Below are 10,747 nucleotides of genomic sequence, written 5' to 3' on the forward strand. Positions count from 1 at the left end.
TCCTGGGGCAAAAGAGATGTCATGAATGAATAATAAACAAACAAATAAATGCAATGGTTTGGAATGGACTCTTTTGAAAGACAGCAGGTTCTTTGTTAGAGATCTTCAAATGAAGACTTGAATATACCCACTTGTAGGGTATATTGGAGAAGGAATTCATTTTCAGCTATAAATTGAACTAGATGGTCAAGAGGGTCCCTTCATAAACTAAAAATTTTAACTGATCTTGTGAAGTAGGGCGAAACATAAAGGAGAAGACTAGAATAGGTCATAATTACTGTCTTCAAACTTCTGAGGGATTAGCATATTAAGAAAGGTTATAATTATTTTTTACTTTGCTAAAAGTGGAAGTTATAAGAAAGTTGTTTTTCATTTTTATTTTTTCATTTTTTTGGAAAGGCCAATTTCATTCAGATTTTCTTTATGAAGTTTTATTTTATGCCTTTATTGGATGTATATTTAGTATTCATATTGATTTATCATCTATGATTTTTAAGTATACTGTATCTTTTCTCTCTTGATATTGTAAATGTTTGTTTTTGCTTTGTCTGATAGCCATATTCCAACTCCTGATTTATGGAACTGCCTGATCCATAATAAATCTTGTTCCAGTATTTCATTGTCATTACATATGTTTATTTTTTATAAATGTTTCTTTAATACAGTAGAATGTTTGATTTTGTTTTCATATCTATCCTTCTATTCTCTTTTGTTTTATAATATTTTTAGTCCATTAACATTTAGATTTATGATTAAGATTGTCTTCCTCTATTTCTAATTTTGTCTCTCTCATACATCAATATATTGTTTCTACTATTAGTTTTTCTTACTTTAATTTGGTACCTATTCCATGTACACTTTTTTTTTTGGTGAGGCAATTGGGGTTAAGTGACTTGCCCAGGGTCACACAACTAGTAAGTGTCAAGTGTCTGAGGCTGGATTTGAACTCAGGTCCTCCTGACTCCAGGGCCGGTGCTCTATCCACTACACCACCTAGCTGCCCTCAGTATCTATTCCCAAAAGATTTTCTTCTTGACTCCCCATGATTTGACCCACCCCAAATTATTTGAATTTACCTAAATTGTTCATTCTTTTTTCATCACATTTACATAACTATCCAGGTTCCTTTTTTTTTTTTTTGACCTCTTTCCAGGCCCAATTAATCAAGTAATAAAAAACATTTCTCACTCATCTATTCTCCTACCTCTTATTTTAAGTTCCTTTCTCTGCCATTTTATAGTTTTCCTTTGAGTCAAAAATTAAATTGTATCCTGCTTTTTTCTGACTTAACAACTATATTCTTTTATTGGTGAACATATAAGAAGAATTAGATCATTGACACACAAATGGATCTCACATCCAAATAAAGGGATTTATGGAAGTCCCATCTATAGTCCTATGACTGTATTGAAAAAGCATGGATAAAGTGGGTGTGGTACAGAGTTGAAAGAGAAATAAGTGGTAGTTGGTTGGGATAGGGATGGTGAAGTACAATGATGGAAATGGAAACTAGAATTAGGAAATTGATGAAGATGTGTTTATTGTGTCATAGTGACAAAGTTGTAATGGAAATATTCTAGTACTGAAAGTTCAGCTATCCTGCCTAAAGACAGTATCCCTTCCCCATAGCAACGTTTACCAAGTTTCTTCATGATAATAAAACATAGTCTACTCTTAAGCCTTTGCAGCTATGTCAATCCTCTTAATGTTCAACTAAAACAGGCCTTAGGTCCCATTTCCACAGATTTTTCCTTTTCATTATTTGCTCTTCCTTTCTTGTCTATTCTGATTTTATTTTCTCATCCATGGACTATGCACTTAATTGTTTCTTTTTTATTTTAGCTGTCCTTTATAAGAATAAAGTTTCTGAGCCAGATTCCCTTATATTCCAATTCTATGTTATTGCCTTTGCTGATCTCACCCCAACCTCCCTGATATCTAATCAGATTCACTCTTTAAAATATTTCATGAAGGCAGCAATCCTTGTTGGAAATATTATTGTGTAACAGGGTTCACACTGTGTTCCAAATCATGGAGCCTGGTCATGTCTCCCATTCCTTACCATGATTATCTTCCATACATAAGGCCATTTAGGTGGCATAGTGAATAGAGCATTGGGCTTGGAGTCAGAAAGACTTGTCCTGAGTTCAAATTAAGCCTCAGACACTAACTACATCTGTGACCTTGGGCAAGTCACTTAACCATGTTTGCCTCAGTTATCTCACCTGGAAAAGGAGATGGAGAAAGAAATGGTAAATCACTTCTGTGTCTTTGCCAATAAAATGTTAACTGAGGGGCAGCTAAGTGGTGAAGCACCTGATCTAGAGTCATAAAAACTTGAGTTTAAATCCAGCCTCAGATACTTACTGGCTGTGTGAACCTGGACAAGTCACTTAACCCTGATTGCCTAAAAAAAAAAAGGAAGGAAAGATAACCTTAAATGGAGTCATGAAGAGTTTGACACAACTGAAAAATATCTAAATTACAATAACAAGGACAGTTGTATATTGGCCTTACCACTTTGGGTGCTTGCTGATCTTTGAAATTCATAAATCTCTCCTCCTCAAACGGGATGTTACCCCTGGGGTACAAACTTTTCTCAAAGAAATTTGCCTCCTAATATGGAAATCTCACCCACCCTCCAATATGATCACCATTATTAGATCTCTGTTTTTTTAAGGCAGAAATGTGCTAGGGACTTAGATTTCTAATCAAAAAAATAGAAACTTACGATCAAGACATCCAAAACTGCATTGTACTTCCTCAGTAGGTAATAAATTTGTCATCACTTGAGATTTCCTTCTCATCACTGAAATCCTTTTACAATCTAAGATTCTATTATTCAACTGTACACTCTATTTATTAATTATAGCCTGTATGTAACCTGGAGAAATTTTGTGTTGAACAAGTGAAACTTTGTACCAGGGAGTAATTTTTAATCAATAAAAGCAATGATATCATAATCTCATCAAATGACATTCTATTCCTTTAATTTTTCCTAAATGGAGTATAAGGTTGACTTCTGGAATAATCATGTATCTCACTGAGGAGACGTTATAGAAGGTCCTTGTCTTTTCAACAAATCTTTTCAAGATAGTTTTCCCTAGCAATGCTATATGGTTGAGAATGTTGAGACCCTGTTATCTAAGATTTTAAGGCTGTGAGTGATCCAAAGGGCAATGGAGAGACACATGGTAAGCACAAATAATTGTAACATTATTTCCAGTGACTGAAGAAATAGCATAATGTATATCAATGAATGTATAGCATAATGTATATCATGAAAGGAGGTGGTCAAGTCATGTGGTCATGCATGAGGGATAATGGATGGACCACAGTTTGAGTATGCTATTGACCCCCTTGAAATGTAGTAGGACCTAGAGGAAGGTTTCTAGAATGTTGGTTCAATTCTCTATAGAGAAACCATGGAAGGACTCTGACAAGCATGGTGTAGAATGAGAAAACAAATTGATTATGATTTGGACCAATGAAAGGAAAATTTTAGTCAATGAATGCATAGATCCATTGAAGAATTGGTTCATATGTATGTAATAGATGTAATACTTGGGGAGTAATATGCAGAATTATATCACATTTAGACAAAGATGAATTGCTTTCAGTAGTAAAGAATAATACCATCTGCTGAAAGATCAGCAAACCTATTAGCTAAAATATAAATTTATTGGATAATTTTTTTTTGCGGGGCAATGGGGGTTAAGTGACTTGCCCAGGGTCACACAGCTAGTAAGTGTCAAGTGTCTGAGACCGGATTTGAACTCAGGTACACCTGAATCCAGGGCTGGTGCTTTATCCACTGAGCCACCTAGCTGCCCCGGATAATTTTTGATATTAAGCTATACCCATTCAAAGGATTTTGAGAATTTTAATGTCTACCTGAGGTGATGCATTTTCCAATATAAATACTTTAGAGACTTTCCTCTTTTGAAAGACTGATATGACCCAAGAAGTTTTGTATATGACATTGATGAAGTAAATAATGGAATGTTGGACAAATCTTATATATTATAGTGTGACAAATAAATAGCAATTTAAAACTTTCTAAGATAAATCATAAATTGATTTACCTATAAATATTTGGTTTTTCTCCTTTTGAAAATATCAAAATAAAAATTATTCATATACATGTACATATAAATATGCTTTATTAATTCATTTATATATGTATGCATACTCCTCGATACTTAAATTCATTTTTAAAAGTTTTAATTTAATTTTAAAATCAAAAGGACCTGGGGCAGCTCGGTGGCACAGTGCATAAAGCACCAGCCCTGGAGTCAGGAGGACCTGGGTTCAAACCTGGCCTCTGACACTTGATACTTACTAGCTGTGTGGCCCTGGGCAAGTCACTTAACCCTCATTGCCCACCAAAAAAAAAAAAAAATCAAAAGGACCTGTTATCTCATAGCCACAGCTATGTCCTCTCTGTTTTATATCTTGTTTTACATTAGTACTCAGGTTGTCATTTAATAAAGTGGACTCTATTGCTACATCTTATAGGGGAGGTCTTAAAGCAATGTTTTCCTTTATTGAATCCATTATTTTGACCATAAGGTCAATATAAATGTACAATGCATCTTATGTTTCCTATATCTTTCAATAAATTGGAGGAAATCTAACAATGTGGTTTTCTATAGAATATCATTTCTGAAAGCCTACTTCTTCCCTTCTCTTATGCTCATTAATGATTCATTTTATGCATTTAGAGATAATTCTCTTAAATTTTCATAGAGTTGCAAAAAAATAGGTATAAGGGTCTGTAATTATTAGTATATTTTATAACCGTGTGTATAAAATATAAGCCTGTGATTTTCCCGAAGCATCTGATATTTCTCCCTCTCTGAGTTATCTTGTGAACTGATCCGTTAATGCCCTCACAGTTGTGTCACCTCTGGCACAGTCCCCCTTATTATGTATATTTGGCTTTGTCCAGCTCTTCTTCCCATTGTTTTTTTCTTTTTTCTTATTGACTCTAAGTCAAACAACCCAGCCAACATACCATACTCTCTTCTATCTGCAATATAAATATCCAATTAATCAATCACTCAACAAACATTTATTAAGCAGCTACTCTATGCCAGGCACTAAGAAGACAAAGACAAGAACGAAAGAAGCAAAAGCAAAGGATTATATCCTAAATAAAGATGAGACTAACAACCTTCAGTTTTGTTAGTGATTCATTTCCACAGTGATACATTTTTACCTGGAGAGTTGATACCTATTATCATGTCCAATCAAATGGTGAAAAATGAATATGGGAGCAGTGAGAAAATCTGATCCAACCATTTTGCTGAATCAATGAGATGCTTAATTAGAGAGTTGTAACCCACACCCCAAACCAATAAAGTGACTCTTTTATAAGTTGAGTGTGCTTCCTGGAGTTACAGGAGCAATCAATAAATTAAATATGTAAAACAGGTGAGAACAATTCCTAGCTAATTGAATCAATCAAAGGCATAAGCGATCTAGTTAATCAAGCTGGGAAAGAGTGGACTTTCTCTGAGCATTTGGATAAAATCAGATTGTGAAATATAATTAAATTGGTTGGCGGAATTAGACACACATCTCAGCCTAAGCATATCAGCGAGAGTGATTCCACAGAAGCATTCTAGCAAACACTTAGAGATTAAAATTTCAAGAGCAGTTTGAGAAGGCAGAACCCTTGGGCTTGTAACAGAGAGCAGCAAAGTGGCTGGAGTGGGGTGGTGGGGGGATGAGCCCAAAGGGAGTGTTCCACTCCTCTCTCCACATTGACAATATCATTGGAAAAATGGGACCAGTAACACTAGAAAGTCCTTGATTCTTAGTGCCCATTAGAGAGCTACAGATACACTAGGGAAACTTCCTAAAGATTGAAACCTCTCATAATCAGAAAATGTGATTTTTTTTCCCTTTCCCACATCAAGTCTCTATGTATGAGTTAATTGTCCATTGGAATCTGTATGTACTTGTCGGAGAGTATGCCTCCAGTCTGGAGGGTCTTTAGGACTCTGTGTTCTCATTTCACTTTAGTAAATACCCATTTCTAAAAACCCATTTCTGGCTTGCTGGCTAATTGATATTAACTAGCAAATCATTGTGAAAAACACCTGTGGGGGCTCCGAAGTAACAGTATTAGAAACTATTTGAACACCATAGGGTTAGAACCTTGACAGGAGAAGTATTCAACTAGCCTCCAGAAAAACGACTTGCTAGTATGAGTGAGGAAGGAGTCCTAAAAAGGGTGCCACATACAGAGAAAATAAATATACCATGCTAACTCAAATCTATCTTAGTCCTTTTCACAGCAAGTCTCCCTTTTCATTCCATTGGTAATCATCAAACTTGTGACTAAGACAGCAACTGGATGTTTTAGGAAGAAATTAAGTGCTGTATTTGTGGGCAATTTTGTCTACATGGCAGATGAAAGAAGTGCACCCCATTTACCCCTGCCAACAAAAGCAAACTCCCAAAATCTTATTTTCAAGTTTGCTATTCCCCTGTGCTAAGGAGGTGTTTATGGTATATTGTTGTTTTGGCAGAAACAAAAAACAAAACATTTGATTACTATTTCAAGAAAGTCACAATTTAAAAATTGATTTCTATCCATATCATCTACATTTGTATCTATATTTATAGCTATTTCTTGAAGTGTGTATACATACACATATATAGATAGATTGGATAGATGGATAGGTAGATAGATAGATAGATAGATAGATAGATAGATAGATAGATAGATAGATAGATAGATAGATAGATAGATAGATAGATAGATAGATGATTGATAGAGAGACACCTGATAAATATATTTGCTACTTTTTAATTTAGAATCAGAGGTACTGGGTTTGAATCTTGTGTTCGTTGTTCTCTCTGCCAGAGTTGGAACAGCTTACAGTGTTATGTTCAAAATTGTCTGAAAAGAATGGTAGGACAGGTGGCCTGAGACCCTAGGGGTCACCATATGTTCTGTGCCAGCTGCTGGCAGTACCACAGAGGCATGGACAGCAGATTTAGGGTGACCCATAATGGTGCTTCACCATATGGCCCACAAGTTTTTCTCCTCTAGTATCTACCCTCTTAGACAAATGAGAGTGTGTTAGTTTTGAGAGAGAAGGGAAAGGGGCTACATTGCAGGGGAGGCTGGTGGGTGATCACGGATTGGAAGGAGGAAATTCGAGTACAAAACTACAGTAAGTTGGAAATGCTAAACATGATGTTGTCATTGGTAGGAGATTAGCAAGCTTGTGACTTCACACACTTTCCATTAAAAACTAAAGAGGGCCCTGAGGTTCTTTCAGTGGAACAAGACAAAGGTTTGGAAACAACTTGACCAGGAAAGCCCTTTGGAATCTTGTGGCAACATTTCATAGTCAACTTCCACAATGCAGACTGGGCCATGTATCACTCCAGGTCCTTTAAATCTTCAAGTGTCAGTTACAAGTTGACCAACAAGGCAAAGCTGTGAGGCTTTAAGTATTCCCAGCTTGGCTCTCAGAGTCGACTAATCAGTTCACTTTTAACAATGGAGGAAGACCTGCTAGTTTAAGAGAGACAAGAAGGAAAACTCAACTGCCATCCAAAACATAAGCCAGAAGATTTTAGAGAGGGGAAAGAGCATATTTTATATTGTGTCACCTTCTCTTGTTTTTACAGGTCACCAAGCAACTTGTTTAATTCAGTTCAATTCAACAAACAGGTGATGAGCACCTACTATGTGCTTGTCACATAAATAAAACTTTTCTATTATATTTTTGCAAACAAAAATTGTATATTATTAATGTGCTGATGAATCAGCAGCATTATTTTTAGATTATGTGTACAGTAGTAACAATATCATTTTAAGAACAACTTTGAGTGACTAAGTCATTTTGACTTTTATAAACACACAAACTACAAATAAAGGACCTGTAAAGATATTATCTACATCCAGAGAAAGAACTGATAAATAGAAGTATGTATAGAATATTTTGACATATATACACCTATTTATGTCAAAAGGTAGCCATCTCTAGGGTGAGGAGGAAAGGAAGGAAAAAGAAGGAAAAAAATTTCCATGATAAATTTATTATATAGATGAAAGGAATAATTTACATAATAGATTTGGAGTTACATGAGCGATCATCTTTTTGTTATTATACTATGTTATGGAAATGCTTATTTTACTCCATAAATTAAATTAAAAAAAAAATAGGCCTAGTTAGAAAGAATCATTATACATGGGGGGCAGCTAGGTGGCGCAGTGGATAGAGCACTGGCCCTGGATTCAGGAAGAGCTGAGTTAAAATCCAGCCTCAGACACTTCACAATTACTAGCTGTCTGACCCTGGGCAAATCACTGAACCCCAATTGCCTCACCAAAAAAATAAAAAAAAGAAGCATTATACATGTATATCAGTGGTGTCACACTCAAATAGAGAGGCCACTAACCAATAAGAATATCTACCTGTGGTATATTGATTTAGAAACTACATATTAACTTTATTTATGTTCTACTGTATTTTTATTTGTTTTCAAAAATATTTCCCAATGGCATGTTTATGGGCTGTGGGGGGTTGGGCTTCATGTTTGACACTTTCAATGTATATAATCCTTTTTGTAATCTCTATTATCTGAGAGCACAGGAACTTTTTAAATAATTATTACTTCTTTGGGAATAAATTTAAGTAGCAATGGAATGAAAATATGTATCCTGATAATCCTCCTACCTTTTAAAGAACTTAGCAAAAGAAAAAAAATACTAAAGTGCTATGTGATAGAAAACTAATCCATGAAATCTCCCTATGCTATAGTTATAAATGTAAATCCAAATTGATGGTATCAGGAACCACTTTGTAGACGGTTTCACCTGAGGTATCATTGGAAGAAGTTGGCTATTTAAATGTGATAGCAGGCTCAGCTGGCTAGGGATAGGTAGTGGGTCCTCACTAGCAGGTTGATGCCTATTATAAATTATTTTTCCACTTTTTTGTATCACTTTAGTCTTTCCCTAGCAGACAAAAAGTAGGGTGACCCCAATGAAAGCTTGAGGGGACTTAACAAGTGGTCCTACTCTTTCTTTGGCTCTACTTCAAATGGGCCGGGGCTGTCATAGTAGGCTTCCACCTGCTTTCTTGAAGACCGTTGGAAGAAACAGGCTCTTAGGAAGTCTGTAATCTATGCTCAGCCATCCATGTAAGTCTAATAGAACAAAACATACCAATGTTAGGATTGTTACCATTTTCAAGTGCATATTTCATTACATAAAAGAACCATTTTTTCTGGTGTATTAGTATTCAAAATAAAATCATAACTTTTGATTTAAAATGAAAAAAAAAACCCATAGATTGGAGGTAGGGCATGATTCAAGACTAATGAAATTTATTTCTACTCACCTTACTCACTTACTTCATGATCTATTTACATGGATGATATTTAAAAACATTCTTCAACAGATAATTTGGCAACGGATATGAGAAAACTTTTTTAAATGACAAAAACCAGAAACAGACATATGAAAAAAAATGTGCCAAATAACTATTCATATGTGAAATGAAAGTGAAAATATTCCTGAGTCTTCACCTCTCACCCATGAAACTGGTAAATGTGATAAAAGACAAGAATAACTAATGTTGGTGTAGCTGTTAATTTTCTGGAAACAAATGGGTGTTTTGTGAGGAAAAAAATACTACATGTTCATATCTTTAGCCCTAGTAATCCTAAAACTAAGCATATACCCTGAGGAGGTCAATTTCAGAAAGTTATGTGCTCACAAATGTAAAATTGTATATAGAACTTCTTTTTTGTAGTAACAAAAACCTAGAAACAAAATGGATGCCCATCAATGGGATTCCATACTTATCATTTTACAAATTGGGAAACTGAGGCCCATCAAAAGTCAAGTGACCTGCCTAAAGTTGTACTTTCATTACCTGGTAGATTTGGCATTTGGACCCAGAACCTGTGACTCCAAATCAAATATAAGCATCAACACAGTTGAAATAGATCACATATCTATGCAGGGTGTCCCAAAAGTCTTAGTGAACTTTTAAGTTTTAATAGATCATGTTTCAAAGTTAGAGAATGATGCGAGATGTGAACATATTGGAATGTTATGGAGTTGCAAGATGTGATAGTTGATGAAGATATCAGAGAAACATAGTGAAATCATAAAACTAATGTAGAGTGAAAAATTTAAAAAGCAGAAATAGGAAAATAATATACATAATTATTACAATAATGTATTTAATATAGCCCCAATGAGTATATATACATATATATACATACATTATATATATATGTATATATTTTGTGGGGCAATGAGAGTTAAAGTGACTTGCCCAGGGTCACATAGCTAGTAAGTCTAGTAAGTGTCAAGTGTCTGAGGCCAGATTTGAAATCAGGTCCTCCTGAATTCAGGGCCAGTGCTTTATCCACTGTGCCACCTAGCTGCCCCCCAATAAGTATTTTGATGAATTGCAATGATCAATCCAAAAGTCAAACAATGGTCTCCTTCCACTTCTCTCTTTTTGGAGGCAATCCAGATTAAGTGCTCAGGGAGGCATAGCTAAGTAAGTTTCTGAGGTCAGATTTGAACTCAGGCCAGTGCTCTGTCCAGTATGCCTCCTTGCTGCCCTCACTTTGCTTCTTTAACTAAATAGCTGGTGGACTATGTGTGTTATATGTTGCATATACCATTATGGACTTTGTTTTGCTATTTTTCTTGTTAAAAGAGAGGCTTTCTATGATGGAAGCAATTGGTGACTGGAAG

The sequence above is a fragment of the Dromiciops gliroides genome, chromosome 6 (assembly GCF_019393635.1).
Source record: "Dromiciops gliroides isolate mDroGli1 chromosome 6, mDroGli1.pri, whole genome shotgun sequence".
Classification (NCBI taxonomy): Eukaryota; Metazoa; Chordata; class Mammalia; order Microbiotheria; family Microbiotheriidae; genus Dromiciops; species Dromiciops gliroides.